Below are 9,882 nucleotides of genomic sequence, written 5' to 3'. Positions count from 1 at the left end.
TTTCCAGTTTTTAATCATACATCACAAAATGATCTTTAAGTAAATGAATATTATATTCTCTTTTTTTTTTTTTTAAAACATCTTTATTGGGGTATAATTGCTTTACAATGGTGTGTTAGTTTCTGCTTTATAACAAAGGGAATCAGCTATACATATACATATGCTCCCATGTGTCTTCCCTCTTGCGTCTCCCTCCTTCCCACTCTCCCCATCCCACACTTCCAGGCTGTCACAAAGCACCGAGCTAATATCCCTGTGCCTTGCGGCTGCTTCCCCCCAGCTATCTACCTTACTACGTTTGTTAGTGTGTATATGTCCATGACTCTCTCTCGCCCTGTCAAAACTCACCCTTCCCCCTCCCCATATCCTCAAGTCCGTTCTCCAGTAGGTCTGCGTCTTTATTCCTATCTTACCCCTAGGTTCTTCATGACATTTTTTTCCCTTAAATTCCATATATATGTGTTAGCATACGGTATTTGTCTTTTTCTTTCTGACTTACTTCACTCTGTATGACAGACTCTAGGTCTATCCATCTCATTACAAATAGCTCAATTTCATTTCTTTTTAAGGCTGAGTAATATTCCATTGTGTATATGTGCCACATCTTCTTTATCCATTCATCCGATGATGGGCGCTTAGGTTGTTTCCATGTCCTGGCTATTGTAAATAGAGCTGCAATGAACATTTTGGTACATGACTCTTTTTGAATTTTGGTTTTCTCAGGGTATATGCCAAGTAGTGGGATTGCTGGGTCATATGGTAATTCTATTTGTAGTTTTTTAAGGAACCTCCATACTGTTCTCCACAGTGGCTGAACCAATTCACATTCCCACCAGCAGTGCAAGAGTGTCCCCTTTTCTCCACACCCTCTCCAGCATTTATTGTTTCTAGATTTTTTGATGATGGCCATTCTGACTGGTGTGAGATGATATCTCATTGTAGTTTTGATTTGCATTTCTCTAATGATTAATGATGTTGAGCATTCTTTCATGTGCTTGTTGGCATTCTGTATATCTTCTTTGGAGAAATGTCTATTTAGGTCTTCTGCCCATTTTTGGATGGGGTTGTTTGTTTTTTTGTTATTGAGCTGCATGAGCTGCTTGTAAATTTTGGAGATTAATCCTTTGTCAGTTGCTTCATTTGCAAATGTTTTCTCCCATTCTGAGGGTTGTCTTTTGGTCTTGGTTATGGTTTCCTTTGCTGTGCAAAAGCTTTGAAGTTTCATTAGGTCCCATTTGTTTATTTTTGTTTTTATTTCCATTACTCTAGGAGGTGGGTCAGAAAGGATCTTGCTGTGATTTATGTCATAGAGTGTTCTTCCTATGTTTTCTTCTAAGAGTTTGATAGTTTCTGGCCTTACATTTAGGTCTTTAATCCATTTTGAGCTTATTTTTGTGTATGGTGTTAGGGAGTGATCTAATCTCATACTTTTACATGTACCTGTCCAGTTTTCCCAGCACCATTTATTGAAGAGGCTGTCCTTTCTCCACTGTACATTCCTGCCTCCTTTATCAAAGATAAGGTGTCCATATGTGCGTGGGTTTATCTCTGGGCTTTCTATCCTGTTCCACTGATCTATCTTTCTGTTTTTGTGCCAGTACCATACTGTCTTGATTACTGTTGCTTTGTAATATAGTCTGAAGTCAGGGAGCCTGATTCCTCCAGCTCCTTTTTTCGTTCTCAAGATTGCTTTGGCTATTCGGGGTCTTTTGTGTTTCCATACAAATTGCGAAATTTTTTGTTCTAGTTCTGTGAAAAATGCCATTGTTAGTTTGATAGGGATTGCATTGAATCTGTAGATTGCTTTGGGTAGTAGAGTCATTTTCACAATGTTGATTCTTCCCATCCAAGAACATGGTATATCTCTCCATCTATTTGTATCATCTTTAATTTCTTTCATCAGTGTCTTATAATTTTCTGCATACAGGTCTTTCGTATCCTTAGGTAGGTTTATTCCTAGATATTTTATTCTTTTTGTTGCAATGGTAAATGGGAGTGTTTTTTTGATTTCACTTTCAGATTTTTCATCATTAGTATAGAGGAATGCCAGAGATTTCTGTGCATTAATTTTGTATCCTGCTACTTTACCAAATTCATTGATTAGCTCTAGTAGTTTTCTGGTAGCATCTTTAGGATTCTCTATGTATAGTATCATGTCATCTGCAAACAGTGACAGCTTTACTTCTTCTTTTCCGATTTGGATTCCTTTTATTTCCTTTTCTTCTCTGATTGCTGTGGCTAAAACTTCCAAAACTATGTTGAATAAGAGTGGTGAGAGTGGGCAACGTTGTCTTGTTCCTGATCTTAGTGGAAATGCTTTCAGTTTTTCACCATTGAGGATGATGTTTGCTGTGGGCTTGTCATATATGGCTTTTATTATGTTTAGGAAAGTTCCCTCTATGCCTACTTTCTGGAGGGTTTTTATCATAAATGGGTGTTGAATTTTGTCGAAAGCTTTCTCTGCATCTATTGAGATGATCATATGGTTTTTCTCCTTCAATTTGTTAATATGGTTTATCACATTGATAGATTTGCGTATATTGAAGAATCCTTGCATTCCTGGAATAAACCCCACTTGATCATGGTGTATGATCCTTTTAATGTGCTGTTGGATTCTGTTTGCTAGTATTTTGTTGAGGATTTTTGCATCTATGTTCATCAGTGATATTGGCCTGTAGTTTTCTTTCTTTGTGACATCCTTGTCTGGTTTTGGTATCAAGGTGATGGTGGCTTCGTAGAAGGAATTTGGGAGTGTTCCTCCCTCTGCTATATTTTGGAAGAGTTTGAGAAGGATAGGTGTTAGCTCTTCTCTAAACGTTTGATAGAATTCACCTGTGAAGCCATCTGGTCCTGGGCTTTTGTTTGTTGGAAGGTTTTTAATCACAGTTTCAATTTCAGTGCTTGTGATTGGTCTGTTCATATTTTCTATTTCTTCCTGATTCAGTCTTGGCAGGTTGTGCATTTCTAAGAATTTGTCCATTTCTTCCAGATTGTCCATTTTATTGGCATAGAGTTGCTTGTAGTAATCTCTCATGATTTTTTTTATTTCTGCAGTGTCAGTTGTTACTTCTCCTTTTTCATTTCTAATTCTATTGATTTGAGTCTTCTCCCTTTTTTTCTTGATGAGTCTGGCTAGTGGTTTATCTATTTTGTTTATCTTCTCAAAGAACCAGCTTTTAGTTTTATTGATCTTTGCTATCGTTTCCTTCATTTCTTTTTCATTTATTTCTGATCTGATTTTTATGATTTCTTTCCTTCTGCTAGCTTTGGGGTTTTTTTGTTCTTCTTTCTCTAATTGCTTGAGGTGCAAGGTTAGGCTGTTTATTCGAGATGTTTCCTGCTTCTTAAGGTGGGCTTGTATTGCTATAAACTTCCCCCTTAGAACTGCTTTTGCTGCATCCCATAGGTTTTGGGTCGTTGTGTCTCCATTGTCATTTGTTTCTAGGTATTTTTTTATTTCCTCTTTGATTTCTTCAGTGATCACTTCATTATTAAGTAGTGTATTGTTTAGCCTCCATGTGTTTGTATTTTTTACAGATCTTTTCCTGTAATTGATATCTAGTCTCATGGCGTTGTGGTCGGAAAAGATACTTGATACAATTTCAGTTTTCTTAAATTTACCAAGGCTTGATTTGTGACCCAAGATATGATCTATCCTGGAGAATGTTCCATGAGCACTTGAGAAAAATGTGTATTCTGTTGTTTTTGGATGGAGTGTCCTATAAATATCAATTAAGTCCATCTTGTTTAATGTATCATTTAAAGCTTGTGTTTCCTTATTTATTTTCATTTTGGATGATCTGTCCATGGGTGAAAGTGGGGTGTTAAAGTCCCCTACTATGAATGTGTTACTGTTGATCTCCCCTTTTATGGTTGTTAGTATTTGCCTTATGTATTGAGGTGCTCCTATGTTGGGTGCATAAATATTTACAATTGTTATATCTTCTTCTTGGATCGATCCCTTGATCATTATGTAGTGTCCTTCTTTGTCCCTTTTAATAGTCCTTATTTTAAAGTCTATTTTGTCTGATATGAGAATTGCTACTCCAGCTTTCTTTTGGTTTCCATTTGCATGGAATATCTTTTTCCATCCCCTTACTTTCAGTCTGTATGTGTCTCTAGTTCTGAAGTGGGTCTCTTGTAGACAGCATATATAAGGGTCTTGTTTTTGTATCCATTCAGCCAATCTGTGTCTTTTGGTGGGAGCATTTAGTCCATTTACATTTAAGGTAATTATCGATATGTATGTTCCTATTTCCATTTTATATATTGTTTTGGGTTCGCTACTATAGGTCATTTCCTTCTCTTGTGTTTCGTGTCTAGAGAAGTTCCTTTAGCATTTGTTGTAAAGCTGGTTTGGTGGTGCTGAACTCTCTCAGCTTTTGCTTGTCTGTAAAGGTTTTAATTTCTCCATCAAATGTGAATGAGATCCTTGCTGGGTAGAGTAGTCTTGGTTGCAGGCTATTCTCCTTCAGCACTTTCAGTATGTCCTGCCACTCCCTTCTGGCTTGTAGGGTTTCTGCTGAGAGATCAGCTGTTAACCTTATGGGGATTCCCTTGTGTGTTATTTGTTGTTTTTCCCTTGCTGCTTTTAATATGCTTTCTTTGTATTTAATTTTTGACAGTTTGATTAATATGTGTCTTGGCGTGTTTCTCCTTGTATTTATCCTGTATGGGACCCTCTGTGCTTCCTGGACTTGATTAACTATTTCCTTTCCCATATTAGGGAAGTTTTCAACTATAATCTCTTGAAATATTTTCTCAGTCCCTTTCTTTCTTTCTTCTTCTTCTGGAACCCCTATAATTCGAATGTTGGTGCGTTTCATGTTGTCCCAGAGGTCTCTGAGACTGTCCTCAGTTCTTTTCATTCTTTTTTCTTTATTCTGCTCTGCAGTAGTTATTTCCACTACTTTATCTTCCAGGTCACTTATCCGTTCTTCTGCCTCAGTTATTCTGCTATTGATCCTATCTAGAGTGATTTTAATTTCATTTATTGCATTGTTCATCGTTGCTTGTTTCATCTTTAGTTCTTGTAGGTCCTTGTTAACTGTTTCTTGCATTTTGTCCATTCTACTTCCAAGATTTCGGATCATCCTTACTATCATTATTCTGAATTCTTTTTCAGGTAGATTGCCTATTTCCTCTTCATTTGTTAGGTCTGGTGGGTTTTTATCTTGCTCCTTCATCTGCTGTGTGTTTTTCTGTCTTCTCATTTTGCTTATCTTACTGTGTTTGGGGTCTCCTTTTTGCAGGCTGCACTTTCGTAGTTCCCGTTGTTTTTGATGTCTGTCTCCAGTGGCTAAGGTTGTTTCAGTGGGTTGTGTAGGCTTCCTGGTGGAGGGGACTAGTGCCTGTGTTGTGCTGGATGAGGCTGGATCTTGTCTCTCTAGTGGGCAGGTTCACGTCTGGTGGTGTGTTTTGGGGTGTCTGTGGCCTTATTATGATTTTAGGCAGCCTCTCTGCTAATGGGTGGGGTTGTGTTCCTGTTTTGCTAGTTGTTTGGCATAGGTTGTCCAGCACTGTGGCTTGCTGGTCGTTGAGTGAAGCTGGGTGCTGGTGTTAAGATGGAGGTCTCTGGGATATTTCTACCGTTTAATATTATGTGGAGCTGGGAGGTCTCTTGTTGACCAGTGTCCTGAAGTTGGCTCTCCTACCTCAGAGGCAGAGCCCTGACTCCTGGCTGGAGCACCAAGAGCCTTTCATCCACACAGCTCAGAATAAAAGGGAGAAAAAGTAGGGAGAATTAGTAGAAGTATGAGTAAAGAAAGAAGGAAAGGAGGAAAGGAAGGAAGGAAGAAAGAAGCAAAGAAGGAAAGAAAGGAGGGAGGGAGGGAGGGAGGAAGGAAGGAAGGAGGGAAAGAAGGAAAAAAGACAGAAAGAAAGATGATACAGTAAAAATAAAATAAAGTATAATATAGTTATTGAATTAAAAAATATTTAGAAAAAAAAGAAAGGGACGGATAGAACCTTAGGACAAATGTTGGAAGCAAAGCTATACAGAGAAAATCTTACACAGAAGCATACACATACACCTTCACAAAAAGAGGTAAAGGGGGAAAAATCATAAATCCTGCTCCCTGAGACCACCTCCTCAATTTGGGGTGATTTGTTGTCTAAAGGAGGGAAGGAAGGAAGGAAAGAAAGAAAGAACGAAGGTAAAGTATAATAAAGTTATTACAATTAAACTTAATTATTAAGAAAAAGAATTTAAAAAAAAAAAGTCATGGACGGATAGAGCCCTAGGACAAATGGTGGAAGCAAGAGTATACAGACAAGATCTCACACAGAAGCATACACGTACACATTCACAAAAAGAGGAAAAGGGAAAAAAATCATAGATCTCGCTCCTAAAGTCCACCTCTTCAATTTGGGATCATTCCTTGTCTATTCAGGTATTCCACAGATGCAGGGTATATCAAGTTGATTGTGGAGCTTTAATCCGCTGCTTCTGTGGCTGCTGGGAGAGATTTCCCTTTCTCTTCTTTGTTCTCACAGCTCACAGGAGCTCAGCTTTGGATTTGGCCCTGCCTCTGCGTGTAGGTCGCTGGAGGGCGTCTGTTTTTTCGCTCAGACAGGACGGGGTTAAAGGAGCCGCTGATTCGGGGCCTCCGGCTCACTCAGGCCGGGGGTTGGGGGATGGGGGAAGGAGGGGCACTGCGTGCGGGGCGGGCCTGCGGCGGCAGAGGCAGCGTGACGTTGCGGCAGAGGCCGGCGTGACGTTGCACCAGCCTGAGGCCCGCCGTGCGTTGTCCCGGGGAAGTTGTCCCTGGATCCCGGGAACCTGCCAGTGGCGGGCTGCACAGGCTCCGCGGAAGAGGGGTGTGGAGAGTGACCTGTGCTCGCACACAGGCCCCTTGGTGGCAGCAGCAGCAGCCTTAGCGTCTCCCGCCTGGCTCTTGGGTCCGCGGTTTTAGCCGCGGCTCGCGCCCGTCTCTGGGGTTTGCGCTTTCAGCCGCGGCTCGCGCCCGTCTCGGGGGCTCGCGCCCTCAGCCGCGGCTCGCGCCCGTCTCTGGGGTTCGCGTTTTTAGCCGCGGCTCGCGCCCGTCTCTGGAGTTCCTTTAAGCAGCGCTCTTAAACCCCTCTCCTCGCGCACCAGGAAACAAAGAGGGAAGAAAAAGTCTCTTGCCTCTTCGGCCGGTGCAGGCTTTTCCCCGAACTCCCTCCCGACTAGTCGTGGTGCACTAACCCCTTCAGGCTATGTTCAAGCCGCCAACCCCAGTCCTCTCCCTGAGCTCCGTCCAAAACCAAAACCCGAGCCTCAGCTCGCAGCCCCGCCCGCCCCGGCGGGTGAGCAGACAAGCCACTCGGGCTGGTGAGTGCCGGTCAGCACCGATCGTCTGTGCAGGAATCTCCCCGCTTTGCCCTCCGCACCCGTCGCTGTGCACTACTCCGCGGTCCCGAAACTCCCCCCTCTGCCTCCCGCAGTCTCCGCCCGCGGAGGGGCTTCCTAGTGTGTGGAAATTTTTCCTCCTTCACAGCTCCCTCCCACTGGTGCAGGTGCCGTCCTTATTCTTTTGTCTCTGTTTTTTCTTTTGCCCTACCCAGTTACGTGGGGAGTTTCTTGCCTTTTGGGAGGTCTGAGGTCTTCTGCCAGCCTTCAGTAGGAGTTCTGTAGGAGTTGTTCCACGTGTGGATGTATTTCTGGTGTATCCGTGGGGAGGAAGGCGATCTCCGCGTCTTACTCTTCCGCCATCTTCAAGGTCCCCCCCGCTATCGTGTTTTAATGGGAGCTATCTCCACGGTTCCTGATCTCAGCACCTGCTGAGCCCTGAGTTCGCTGCCTCTCCTGCCTCAGGAGGTGCTGGGTCCGTCCCTCGCGGAGCCTCTGCCTATATTCTCTTGAAGGCTTATTTTTCAGTGATCAATGGAACAAAAGTTAACCAGCACTTTTCTTGAATATGTATATCAATATGCCAACTGAAAATGTCTTGTAATATGTTCACAAATTAGAAATTGTTCTTCCACTATGTCATCCAATAATATTATGCAACATATGATAGTAATGAGCCAATTGTGCCAAATATTCATTCTGAATGTTTATGAATATAATAGTTGCCACAAACTCTGTGGTTAGTATTGTAAGTTTCTTAGAAAAAATGTTTAAAGTAGTTCATATACTCTAAGCAGTGCAATTTTTGTTGATGCCATTGTAGTTTGGGCCTCTTATTTCTTGTTGGTAATAATATTCATCAATCTAGTATTGGAAAGTATTATTTTCTGCTTTTTCTGGAAACATATGACTGGTTACCAGAGTGGTCCCTGTGCTTTCTATGAAAATGTTATGAAGGCTTTGGTGGCATCATTGAATCAAGTTTCCTAACACTATGATCTTCACAAAAGCCAGTGTTTCCTAATTTCTATTGCTAAATTAGCAGAAATTGTTTTTTTATCATAGAGAAGCCACATATTAATCTTACTAATTATGAAAAAGTAGCATTGTAAATTAAAAGTTTTTTTGCCTGCTACATCAAATCATCGTATTTTCACATTACTTGTCCTAATGCACATATTTTCACATTCTATATTTATCTCAAAGTCAAATTCATTATTTATGTTTTTAATGTTACCTTGAGCTACTGTGGTTTTTCATCACTGATTTTGTACTTGAATAAACCACTTTTGAGCCATTAATAATTTGGAGGACTAGAGAGAAAATGCAAAAAGTGGTAACCATGAAACATGCAAAATTAAGACTATAGCAAATGACACGACAAATGACACGACACAAACACCTTGTTAGCTAAATGTGAGCCAAGATGAACCAATCACTGTATTTCTTTTAGTATATGGGCAGCCTCACCTATTAACACCACATTGAGATACCTAGGGAAAAAAATATGATTAGTCAGGTGTAATCCGGCCATTATGTCCCACAAGCTCTGGCATGAAATGTAAATACATTCCATTACCACAAAGAAAACCAATTTACATATGGGGGAAATGAGTCTTAGAGAGGCAAAGTGACTTACCCAAAGTTTCACAAGTGTAAATCAAACCCAATTTGCACAAATTGGGCATTTAGCTGCCTCACTCAGGCATCAAGATAAGCATCACCTCCTTTGGCATCAATAAGGAGTGACTGAAAGAGATGGGGGTATTTACCTTGGGAAAGAGAAGCCTGTCTAGGGAGGAAGAATGGCAGAGGTAGCTGTGTTCAAATATGTGAAGGACATTCCTGAGAATAAGGAGCTGTCCTGTCTGGTTGGTTGTCCTGAAGGCAGAACGTGGGTGTGTGGAAGGAAGTTACAGGGGAGCAGGATTGGCTCACCAGCAGGAAGAACATTCTGTCAAGTGGAATCCTGTGCCCGCTGAGGCACGGAGCTTCCAGGTCTGTCCCAGGTCACTTGGAAACTGGGTGGGGACGCTTGGCAGGAAGGCTGAGGAGGGGAGTCCTCCACCAGGTAGAGAGGGTGGGAGCAGGTGAGCTGAAAGAGTTTCTAGCCCGAGTCTGATGAGGGCCTGGAGGGAGGAGGACTGATGAAGTGGGACAGATGGACCCCAGGCCCCTTCTGTATCTGACACTCGGGTGCCTTGCTTCAGCTCTGTCTCTTGCCTGCCCAGTTTCAACCCCACCTGTTTTCAGGGTGACCAAGGGGGAGCCTTTGAGGTTCAAGATGGGAGACTGAAACTTCTGCCTCCCAAAGACACAGGGCTGTTTCTCCTGCAGCCATGCAGGCCCCACATCCACACTGGGGTCCCTTCTCCCACATAGAACCCTGAATCTAAAGTTTAATCCTGGGAACAGGAGAATAGAAGGGACTCAGGACACTATCTACACTTGGCAGCCAACACTGGAGAAATGTGAACAGCTGAGCGGACTCACCTTAACCCTTGGCCATTCTCAAACCACAAGACACCTTCTACTTGAAAACCTTCTAGCTT

Source organism: Phocoena sinus, chromosome X (assembly GCF_008692025.1).
Source record: "Phocoena sinus isolate mPhoSin1 chromosome X, mPhoSin1.pri, whole genome shotgun sequence".
Lineage (NCBI taxonomy): Eukaryota > Metazoa > Chordata > Mammalia > Artiodactyla > Phocoenidae > Phocoena > Phocoena sinus.
The sequence above is the reverse complement of the archived record's forward strand: the minus strand, read 5'-3'. Positions refer to the sequence as shown.